The sequence below is a fragment of the Montipora capricornis genome, chromosome 10 (assembly GCF_036669925.1).
Source record: "Montipora capricornis isolate CH-2021 chromosome 10, ASM3666992v2, whole genome shotgun sequence".
NCBI classification, from domain to species: domain Eukaryota; kingdom Metazoa; phylum Cnidaria; class Anthozoa; order Scleractinia; family Acroporidae; genus Montipora; species Montipora capricornis.
In genome coordinates this window covers 52,013,556-52,021,055 of record NC_090892.1, presented here as the reverse complement: position 1 = coordinate 52,021,055, position 7,500 = coordinate 52,013,556, and the positions used below count along the sequence as shown (strand labels likewise).

The window sequence follows — 7,500 nt, the reverse complement described above, 5'->3', positions numbered from 1 at the left end:
AATATCAAAGATGTATGCTGTAAACTAGCATGATACTGATCACATTGGCATACATGAACGGGTGGACGCACGGACGTTCGATGACAACCAAGATTTCTCGCGTCGATGGGTTACCATATTTTCTTAACAATGGTGCTCCTCCGCTATGATACAAGAAGTTCAACCACACTCTTACCCCGTGAAGTCCGTTTGTTAGATTTGACTGACCGACGTCAAAGTAATACTTGTCAGAATTCAAACAAATTATCGAATATTGACCATTATTTAGGAGATATCATATGTACAGAGTAGTAGCCGAAAGATGATCTGTTGGTTAGTGTTACTGTATATTTCGTAGGCTTTAATTAGCAGTTCAGTTTTTTCAGTTCTTTCATGGTAATTTTCTGCCTTTGTTTTAATAAATTCTTTTCCCATTCAGAGGCGTTAGCCACAGAGGGGCTTATTTAACACCAAGAGCCATAATGGCTCTTGTTAACACAGGGCCAGCACATACAAATTAGTTAAAAGCATTTGTAGAACGAGACAAACAACAATGGGAGCTTTTGTTATTCAATGATATGGAAATAAGTGGCCCTGTATTCTGTAGTTAAGCCCGTTTAGCTTTCTTCACGTCTCGGAGAAATCACCTATAAGGTTTGTATAATTCTCGGTTCAGTTCACGTTTGTTCGTATTTTCGTTTGTAATTTACGTGCTGGTTTACATAAACTTCCCTGTTTTAGCCCAGCGCTTTGGAAAAGAGATTGTTACCAGGCTGTGTATCTTGGGTGGTTTTATGAGAGACTAAAAAAATATCAGTAACTTTCGCTGAGCTGGTTTGCGGCTACAGCTACTGTAATCTTGGTTGTATTGCTCGTATTACGCAGCTTAGAATAAGAAGACGAATAAACAACACATTTGAATTATCTTCTGCGTTATGCCAATACTTAGTACAGGTCATTTTGTATTATTATGGGCGCAATTATTAAAATGAAATTTAAAAAAATACCAGAATTAAACTGAGTGAAAACAGTATCCCCTGAAACAATAAAAAGGCTTTTCCACGCGCTGCAATCGAAGGCGCGCAGGCCAAAGCTTTCGTCGCCTCGAAAAAGGAACTAATTAGAACTTAACAACAATTTTCGCTGAAAAATGGGATACCATCCGCATTCCAGTGTCTCCAAATTTGAGGTTTGAAGATTGTGGCTTGTGAAATGTCAAAGAAATTCTGCTTAAGCACGTTTATTTAACAACTAAACAACTTTGGTGCACGGTTTACAACTTTGGAATGAAGTGAAGTCTTTTGATGTTCCTTATTTTCGATGAAATAGAAATGTGACTCCGTGCGAATGTACACGATCTGATAAACCGAGGCGTATTTCCTAGGAGGTCTGCATTACTGCAGTACTTTATGCAAAGAGGAGTGTTATAGCTGCTGCTACTTAAAGATAAATTAAGTGTCTTTACTTGGCGTTTATCTAAGAGAATTTTGAAAGAAAAAAATGAGGTCAAGCATTTGGAACTTTTAACATCAAAAGGTACCTTTTAGCTTCGGCTAGTGATTCATGAAACCGCCTTTGAAGAGAAAAGATGTTGGTCCTACAGTGGGATGGACAGCAAAGGCTAATAACCCTAATGATGGGTGAGTAATAAGAATTTCGAAAAACAAAAGTAAGCTGAAAAGTCACCACTTGAAAGCAGTGGTACAAGTAAATATTACAATTGCACAACTTACCAACATACAGGGAGTCAAGGATTGATAGCAAATTCTAGCTCATTACCGAATTACTGATCATTGAAATACATCTTCTGCAGCGTTTCAAAAATATTATCTAGCGAGATAGCAGCGCTAAAAAGCCTTGTCATATATACCCGGGAAATCGTAAGCTTTCTGGTGGCGTTGTTTACCGAGAGTTTTGCGTATCATCTAGGCAGCAGGTGGTAATAATGGCTTGAATGACTAAAGTATGCACCTCATACATGGACCATCCACCTGCAGGGCATTGGCATGCCGAACAAACGTTATGCCTTTGAATGATTTGAGTTTAACCGCAACTGAAAAGTCAAAAGCGTTTTTCAGGATGATACGGATAAAACTTCATCAAAAATTACTCAGTGGTTGGGCCATTGGTGTTCATTTGGAGAATACAAGTTTTAATAAGGACAATGATACGGTGCTATGTTTTGGTTCAAAAACATGAGCCCGTGCTTTTTATCCTGGCTAAATACACCATTTTCAGATATCACAGGGTTCTTTACCTATCATTTTACTGCATCAATTGTCACTCATTGTTTTTGGTCCATGGTTACGTTTCCTCAGTGTGTTGTCCATTGTATTGAGTAATAACGCATAATCTGGGCATTGTTAAGAGAGGTTTGTTTTCTTTAGAAACGGTACAAAAGGGAAATTATAGAAAGGAAGAAGGAACACACGTTCTGGGGGTCGCATGATCGTTAAAATAATCTTCTTCGAAAGTTTGAACTTCCGCATTAATTATGTTAGTGATAAATAATGCAACACTAAAGGGAACGAGGTTGAAAGGATTCCAAAGTGCCTTGAATGATCGATATACCAGAGGAAGATAGTCACCTTGTAAAGTTCGTTTGAAAAAATTCCATCAAGGAGAGATTGAGACATCGACGAATTTTACGAACGTGTTAAGCCTGTATTGATTTTAAGAGGAGGAATCTTGGTTGGTACAATTCTACATTCTACAATTCCCAACTTGAAACTGGATGGATTTCTCTTCGGTGGTCCCAAAATGGAGAGTCTACCACGTTTTGTAGATGATCAATTGGTGGTGGACTCCCGACCATGTTATGTTATGTTATTTTCTTTCAGAGTATCTGTGAACCAGCTCGCCAGCTAAACGCACTTCGTGGTAATTTATTTTATTTACTAAAAAAGTTTGGTGAATTCTGTTTTATTTTGCAGTGCAACTCACCTACAGAATTAACTGACACTAGACATTTATGAATCAAGACCATTTTTTCAGTGCAGATAAAATACAAAAGATACTAAATACTGTGTACTAATCTAGTACTAATCCGTGCGAAAAGAGGTGATGAGCTGGTTGCTTGGCAACGAGCGAAAGGATGTCTGAGAGCTCAGCAGGCAGTCCAAGTCCGGTAAAGCTACGAATTGAAATATACATGAGTCGTGATAAAAATGTATCAAAGGAAAGAGGAAAATAGACGACGGCTTCAAAACTTCAGCGAAAATTTTTTCTCAGTCGTCATAAAGTTTTTCCCCCGTTAAGTTCCTTTGAAAAATTTGTATGGTCGTGCTGCTTTGCATTAAATGTCCTGTCTGTATACTTTTAGAATGCACGGACTATCTCAGTTTCCTCTTACGTAATTTATGAGAACCTCAAATTAACCTGCCTTTATAATTAGGGACCTCGCTTTTTATCGGTGCACGAAGACGAGTTCGAGTGCGAGTTTCCCGTACTGAGCATGCGCATAGGGTTTGGAGGCCGAATTTTTTCGAAGTGCACATGCTCAGAACGGAAAACCCGTACTCGCAGTCTTGCTCGTCCTCCGATCTAAATGTCCCTAATAAATTTTCGAAAAGTTAATGCACTATCTTCAAGTGAAACGATCATTTATTCAAAATTTCATCAGTTGGAAATTTCGAAAATAATAGATTGAAATTTGTATAGCAGAAATTCATTCTAGGAAATAATGAAATGCGCTAAAAATTGCACAGTTACAAGTTTAATAACAATCACGAGATAACGATCGCGAGCATAGAACTTGAATATGCAAAAATATCACGTAAGAAGAGCTGGAATCAACCGTCAAAGAGACGAATGCATCGACTATGCGTGCTCGCGAGGCCCGGATTTAACCGTCAATGTAGTGTACTCATAACTGAACTATTCGGCAGGAGTTTAATTTGATTTTAGCTTATGTGAGTAAAACATGGAAAGTAACGTGTCACTCGAAATGGCGAATTATGCTGTAAGAGCCTACCTGCATGAATAATTTATTTCTATTAGGCATATTGCACAATGAGGCATATTGAACTATCATGGGAGGAAAAACTGAATTTTTTCACATTGCAAAGTAGTCCGTATATCTGACTTCTTGAAGAAGAGAGTCTCCCCGCGTGGTGCTGTAGTGAAAAGGATATATGTCCTATATTGAAACTCTGGAGGGTGTATTAAAGTTAAGAATCGTGATGTACCAAACATGGAGGAAATGACAGAATCGCGTGCTATTGACTTAATCACCCCACGGCACCTGGAGAATTTGGTGACACTGTGTCTGGGATCTGCGCTTACCCTGCTTTGATCTAAAGGGCGCCAAAATCAAACTTCCTTTTTTAAAAATTTTACAAATTGGATATTTTGCTACTTCATTTAACTTGGCTCCTCTTCAGGGCTGAGTTCAAGCCTGAGTCGCCCAAACAGCTTGGTGAATCTACCTTCGGTGACACCAAATTCAACTGTATCATACTTTGTAAATAGCCAGCTGATTTCCCTAGCCCATCCCTCCTTATTTGAGGTTTTCAACCATGTTGTTTCGTTTGAAATGTTACTTTGTTTTGGTTTCTTTTTTCCCCTCCGTTTACCGTTGCCCGACCGACCTCGATTTTCAAGTTTTCCAAAAAAAAAAAATTGAAATAGGTACTGACTTAGTACAATACATTTTTGGCCTTTAATGTGAAAAATGATAAACACTCAGTTTGCCCGAACATATTTTCAGAGTTTCAACTTCAACCTAGAGTGAACGTGACACTGGCAAAATGGACGCTTTCTGTGATTGTATTAACTCCCTACTCGTTTCTGCTCCTTGCCATCCGACTCCTTCTACAGCTTGACACTGTTCTTTTCTTAGATTGCTTCTGATTTTTTTTTCTTTTCTGAAAATTTCTTACTCCGACTGTCCCGACCCAAAATTAGTAAACGCATTTGACGGTAAACAAAGACAGACAGGAAGAGGACAGAAAGAAATTACAGCGGTTACCAATAACACGCGACCTATCGCATTCAAAAGAAGTCGGGTAAAGTTGCGTTTTGGTGGACCTCAATTAAAGAAAAGCCGTTAAATGTTATTTTTAATTCTGACCTCATTTCAAGGCAGCAGAACCAAGAAATTAAAAGTTTTCTCTGCTGAAAGCTGGTAATTTTTATAGAAAGAGCATCGTATTTTCAATAATTTGCAAAATGAGCGATGCGTGTAAGTCGGCAAATTAGCGCGTGTAGTAAAATTTAATTTTTTTAGTTTAAAAACTGGCAAGCTCTCATATATTAAGAGTTAATATTTATTTCTTCGGAATACTCCTTTCAGATATTACTTTTTCTGAGCAGCAGTGAACCATTTAATTAGTCTAATTTGGAACTCTCCTAGGCAGGGACACCTGAATTAGCTATTGTTTGCTTTTGCCTTGGAAACTTGTAAGGATTCAAAATAATCTTAACCGTTTTTTTCGATTGACTTCCACCAAAACACAACTTTATCAGATTCTTTTGAAGGCGATAGGTCGCGTGTTATTGGTAACCGCTGTAAAACTTACGTGTATTCATTGTAACGGGTAATAGTGATGCCCAATTTAGTAGCAGAGAGTAATTCAAAAAGTTTAATTAAAAAGGTATCATTGTGTGTTCATCTCTATGAAGCCAGTTGAGCCCGCCACCAGACAAGAGGTGGAAAGCATGTCTGTGGAGTCGGAAATAATGAGAAGAAAAATTTCAGCAGCTGTTACACGTAGAAATCTTTAGCTGAAACTTATGTGCAAAGGCGTTGCCAAACAAGCTTCAGCAGGCGTTGCTCTGTGCAACATAAAAGGTCGAAACTCGTTCGGAAACGCTGAAACTGGTCTCGAAATGCTGTTTCCATGGCCTTGGCAAGTTTCTGATTGGCTTACGCAGCGTTGCGTAAAAAGACCGAGCTAGGCCAGTTTCACGAAGTGGTGTTACACGGTGGAACTCTTGTTTTTATCACCACTGCGATTTCTGCTACCGTTGCAGAAGCAGAAAGCGGTTTTACTTTTCGTGAAACTGATCTCGCTTCACGAAACCGACCATGTTACACGGTGCAGTGCCTCCTGAAAGTTGTTTGACTTTCGTAGCTTTGTTGCACACACGTTTCAGCTATAAGTTCAGAACGTGCATGTAACAGCGGCTTCACTCTCCCCTAACGGGAAATCACCTACCAAATGAATCGTTTTGCCTGTTAATAACGCATCCGTAAGCGAGGAATCGATAATATTTTACATTTATGTGTTGGTAACGACGAGTGAACGTTTCTTGCAAAGTAAACAGGAAGACATACTCACAGTTAATATTTATGAGGCTTTGAAATTTTTCAAAAGATGTTTCAAATCCTCGCAACTTCAGAGAGTATAAGCGAGATAACGTTTTCCGTTTTTCTTGAATCCTTGTTCCTTAAATGTAGTTTTAAAATCAAATTGCGATTTTGAGACGGCAATACCACATTATATTGACGGCTAGTTGGGAGAAAATATATTCCGTATTGGGCGGAGTCGCGAACCGTAACCCTAACCCTAACCCTAACCCAACACTACGGAATATATTTTCTCCCAACGCTAATTTGCTGACTTACACGCATCGCTCATTTTGTATCGCGATCCATCATTTATAAGGATAAATAAAACTGTAAACTAATCAACCCGCGCCTGATCGAAATTTCAATTCTTTCTACCTGCGAAACGTATTTGTTTGCGTACGTCAGCAACCCAATTCAGTGCAGAACCAATCACAGGCCGCAAAAGTGAGACGGCACTACCATGAAGTATTGACGGCTCGCGCATAGGCAAAACTATAAGAAGATCGCGATACTGTGTGATAAGTGTACGAAGAGCGCTACAATCCAGCGGTGTTCATCGACAAGCGTATTTCCTGATCAGGAAAGTTTCGGGTAAATTAAAACTGAAAAATACGCAGAAAACGTACAAAGCAATATTGAGTATGTTTACTGTTTTGTCGTTTGACGGTTAGTGGAAAGAAATTACCGACCTTGACATACGAGGTATAAAATTGATATTAAGTACTGAGGGAGGTTTAAGTATCTGAATTTGATTGCGTATAATTGGCAATTGGGATAATAATACAAAAATCTTTGAAGGGATGCCACATACAATTTTTACAATTCTTAATCATGCCTTCATTTTCATCTTGAATTTCAAATGAATTTACAAATAAAAATTGTCACTTGAAAACTATTCTGACAAAAGTCAATTTAGGATTTCAATATTAATTTCAGCTTGGCACGTGTCAATCGCATTTCTTCAAGTACTGCCGGCTTTGCACTAAGAACTGGGGCAGAATTCGCCAACTTTTTGCTTTTTATCAGTTGTCATCAGCACTCAACCTAATAATATTTTTACAAAACCACACGTTAAGGGTTTCGGTCTAACTTTTCGTTAATTTTAGGAATAATATTTTCTGATATAAGTTAGAGCTAAGACTTGCTTATTTTGTTACCGTTCTTTTCATAAGGTTTGAACTGATAAGAAACCAATAATGCAATGCTTTTGTATCGCAGTGACTTACAAA

The 7,500-nt window shown here is 38.4% G+C and overlaps 1 protein-coding gene across 7 annotated transcripts in view; it reads right to left on the bottom strand.

Annotated features, from left to right (window-relative positions):
- LOC138022458 (polycystin-1-like protein 2) overlaps window positions 1-7,500 on the bottom strand; it is a 77,920-nt gene that overhangs the window by 69,607 nt on the left and 813 nt on the right. Inside the window, exons 1-2 of one of the 7 annotated variants that reach the window (XM_068869590.1) lie at window positions 1,713-1,870; window positions 1,520-1,609 (exon numbers count right to left, since the gene is read on the bottom strand). The exons of 2 other annotated variants lie outside the window; for them this stretch is intronic. The gene's annotated coding sequence lies outside the window, so the exon portion shown is untranslated. Of the gene's footprint in view, window positions 1-1,519; window positions 1,610-1,712; window positions 1,871-6,260; window positions 6,289-7,497 lie in introns of those variants that run through there. 4 more of the 7 variants (XM_068869593.1, XM_068869595.1, XM_068869594.1 and 1 more) reach the window with 4 other exon arrangements.